The following is a 4,407-nucleotide window of genomic DNA, read 5'->3' on the forward strand; positions in this document are numbered from 1 at the left end:
AGGATAGGTTGGCCTCCTTTGGTTGTCTCATTAGAAACCCCCATTGCCTCCGCTCAATGCGGGGCATCACCATCGGAGCGATGTGAGCTGGAAGAACTAGAAGGGGCTTCGAGTGATAGTTTCGCTCAGTCATTATGGGGTAGACAAGTTCGCAGTAGCGGTTAGAAAACTTGCTTGAGTCTCTTGGAGGATTGTCCTTCTCTAATTCATCAATCTTGGCGGTGCTCCTTGCCTTCTTAAGGAGGGGCTTGGCCTTAGGTTCTTGATGCGCTTTGTTAGTGGTTGGTTTCTTCAGGGATTTTTGCTTGTCCTTCTTGATGACCATCCTGTAAAAGTGGAAACGAGAGAAACATCAATCCCAAAGGAACACCAATAAGTGGGAAACATGCAAGTGAGAGATTATGCCATAAGGGAATAAGCGTCTTTACTACATGACAGCTGCAACATGTAATCAATACATTATTTGTAAACAAGGCAAGTCACTAGCATGTGATGTAAGGGTGGTATAAGCATGCAAGTAGAGGGCATGAGAAGTGTACACCCAAATATCAATAATGGAAAGCAAGTCATAGTGAGGTGAGTAAGTAAAATGTGGGATGTGAAGAGTGGTATGCCCGATGCACCCAAGAATATTCATGTTATTTGAGAAAAAGCACTTAGTTAGAAAGCAATGAGTCAAAATGAGATCAAAATGTCATGTGTGCTTTTCATCAAACACTTGGCGTGCATCCTTTTTGCAATGAGCAAGTAAAGGGAATGGGGCAATGTAGCATCCCATAAAGCAACAATAGTCATCATAGTGCAAGAGAGGTCATGACCCACAACACCCATAAAGAAGTAGAAAGGTAAAAACAAAGATAAAGAGCAATGAAGAACTAAAAGGAAGAGAAGCTACTTAAAGAGAGATAAACAAAACAATAGGGAAAGTAGGAAAGAGTAACTTGGGAGGGAAGGAGAGGTAATGGAGGTATAGGTGAGAGAGAGGAGTGGAAGAGAGATGGAGAAATAGAAGAGAGAGAAAATATGGGGACCGCCGGAGGTAGGTGGTCGTCAGAGGTGGTGCTGTGAGGTGGGTGGAGTGGTGTAGAGGGGGGGATAGAAGAAAGGGGATGGAGAATGGTAGAAGGGGTGGGAGATGGAAATGTGGGCGCGCTGGTTTATATTTCACGTTGCGAGATCGACGCGTGCGCGCTCGCGCAAGGGTGCAGGGCAGGAAGGACGCGCGCGCGTCAGGTGCGCGCACGCGTAGGTGTGGTTGTGCTAGTAGCACAATGTTGGCCCAGGGGTTGCGCAACTTTCTGGACTTTGTACCAGAAGTTGGCTGCAGGAGTGGTGGCGCGCGGAGCACATAGTGCGAACGCGCGAGGTCGTGGTGATCAGGTTGGTGCACGCGCGGCATGTGCGCGTGCGCGGCAATGAGGTTGTGCCACTAGCTCAAGGTGGGCCTAGGTAAGGCGCAACTCTCTGGAAAGTGAATCAGAGGTGCGACACGGTAATCGACGCGGGCGCGGCATGTGCGCTCGCGCATCAATTCACTAAGTGGCGAATGGGTGCGTGCGCGCCAGGTGCGCGCACGCGCAAAGAGGGTTGGGCATGGGGCTTAATGCAGGCTCAACGATGGCGCAACTCTCAGGTCCTTTGCCTGGGGATTGTGGCAACAAATCAGCACGGACGCGGCATATGCGCGGTGGCGTGCCTTTTGTGTTGAGCTTATGGGCGCGCTGGCGCACGGTGCACGTCAGCGCGAGTGAAGTTGTGCTGGGGGCCTAATGTTGGCGCGAGGGTGGCTCAACTCTCTGGAAAGTGTATGGGCCTACATTCGTGCTAGGGACGCATGCACGCACAGCGTGTGCTCGCGTCTCTACCCTTTTTTTCATAAAAATGAAGAATGCACATCTTATCACAAATTCAGCAGGTAGCTGACCAATGGCCACAAGGACACCTAAAACTTCATGCAAGACCTAGAAATGGGGTGTTTTCTACCATTCAAGTGATCCATAGTGCAAACTTCTATGAACAATAAACTCAAGTCTAGCTAAATAAGGCAATGACTAAGCAATCATCAATCAAAGAAGAGTTCAATGGCTATATACAAAGAGGGCAAAAACAAGATAGATCTCACCATGGTGGGGTGTCTCCCACCTAGCACTTTTGTTTAATGTCCTTAAGTTGGACTTCCACTAGCTCAGTGCTCTTTGTCAAGAGGTACATCTTCCAAAAAAAATACCTCAATTTCCTTGGTGCTCTTCCTTTGCTCACCATGGTACAATTTGAGACGGTGCCCATTTACTTTGAAAATATCCGGACTTGAGGGTTGGCGCAAATGGTAGGCTCGATAAGGTTCCACTTTCTCTACTTGATAGGGTCCCTCCCATCTCGATCTTACCTTTCCGGGCAACAATCTCAACCTTGAATTGTAAAGGAGGACTAGTTTACCGGGTCTAAATTCCCTTCTCCTAATGTTCTTATCATGGATGGCTTTCATCTTTTCTTTGTAGAGCCTAGAGTTATCATAGGCCTATAATCTCAAACATTCTAATTCTGCCAATTGTAGCTTTCTCTCAATTCTGGCCCCACCCAAATTTAGATTGCATTCCTTGATGGCCCAATATGCTTTGTGTTTAATTTCCACCGGTAAGTGGCAGGATTTACCATACACCAACCGGAAGGGGCTCATGCTAATCGGCGTTTTGTATGCCGTTCGGTATGCCCAAAGTGCATCGGTAAGCTTGGCACTCCAATCTTTTCTACTAGGCTTCACAATCCTTTCCAATACATGCTTAATTTCCCGATTGGAAACCTCAGCTTGGCAGTTCGTTTGGGGGTGATAGGCCGTGGCAACTTTATGTATGATGCCGTACTTCTTCATGAGTCCTTCCATTCTTTTGTTGCAAAAGTGTGAACTGTAAAACCCAGTAAATTAATGGCTAATTAGCCTATAAATGAGAATTTATTCTAGAAAGCCCAAAATGTGATTTTTGTGGCTAAATATGATAGAGGAGATTGAGACGAGAATTTTGGTACCAATTTTATAGAATTCGGGCCAAGATTGGACCGAACGGGCCAAACCGGGCCAACCGGACCCAAAGTGGGCCCTTGGCCCAACATAACTAAACCAAAACCCTAGTTTTTAGCATTCTCTCTCCTCACTAAACACACTCGCATGCTGAAAATGGAGGCCATGGAGGGAAGAACGCTCTCTCAAGTTCTTTCTCTCACTTGATCTTTAAACCACCATAACTTTTGATCTAGAGCTCCGATTGCTGCTCCGTTAGCGGCCACGCGTTCACCGCGGAGAGCTCTACAAAACCCATACAATTAATCTTGAGGTAAGTCACGTTTTGCTCTTCGAAATTCCAGCCTTGGTTTCGAGTTTTATGAGCAAAAATGTTGAGATTTTGGGCTCTTTGATGTTATAGGACCCAACTCTCTTGAAGGAGAAGGTTAATCTTGTCTCCTTGGACCTTGGGTGTGGTAAGATTCTCAACCCTAGTGTAATTTGTGGTTCTATGATGTTTGGGTTTTGAGATGTTGTGTATGGGTGTGATGATTGTGACTTAGGTTGTGTATATGTGAATGTTGGAGCTTGATTGGTGATATTAAAAAGCTTAAAAAGGGATTTGGTGGTGAAAAATCTGTTCATGGAGGTGTTGAGGCCTTGAGAGCTTGTGGATAAGTGATTTGGAAGTGCTCCGGTTGAGCTTGGGAAATCGGCTAAGGTATGGTTTCGGTTTTCTGTATCTAATATGTAATGTGGTAGGAAATACTTAGGCTAGAGGCCCTAAGATAGGCATTGAATTGTTGATGTTGTTGAATTATTGATATATATGATGTGGTCATATATGTGATGATGATTAATGATGCCTTGATGGTATGATGTATGAGAAATATGCATGTTGTGATATATGCTTGACGATTGGTTATGGTTGAATTGTGGGTTGAACCATGTTGATGGTGAGTATGATATTGATTGTGTACAATGATGATTTATTGGAATTGGTGTTGTTGAGAATTGGCATGAGGAAGAGTATATGATATGTCAATATGTTTGAGTTTGAGCCACTTGGGTGAAGTGGGTTAAATGAGGAGATAGTGATTTTGTAAATTGTGGTAAAGTGTAAATGTGTGAGTTGAGGAGGCTTGATGTTGAAATTGATATATTTTGATTGATTTCAAAGAAAAGGGATGAAAATGGCATGTTTTTATTGATTTTGAAAAGAGTTGGAAATGGTTTGTTTGAAAATGGCACTTTGTGGTTTTTATGAAAAACATGGTTTTTGGGCATAATTTTTTGGGACATAACTTGGACTACAGACCTCTGTTTTGTACCAAATCTGTTTAGAAATGAAATTGGATCCGGGATGTCCCTGCCGTTCGAAGAACGGGTGAAAAATGATTTAAAATGAG

This window comes from Arachis duranensis, chromosome 9 (assembly GCF_000817695.3).
Source record: "Arachis duranensis cultivar V14167 chromosome 9, aradu.V14167.gnm2.J7QH, whole genome shotgun sequence".
NCBI classification, from domain to species: domain Eukaryota; kingdom Viridiplantae; phylum Streptophyta; class Magnoliopsida; order Fabales; family Fabaceae; genus Arachis; species Arachis duranensis.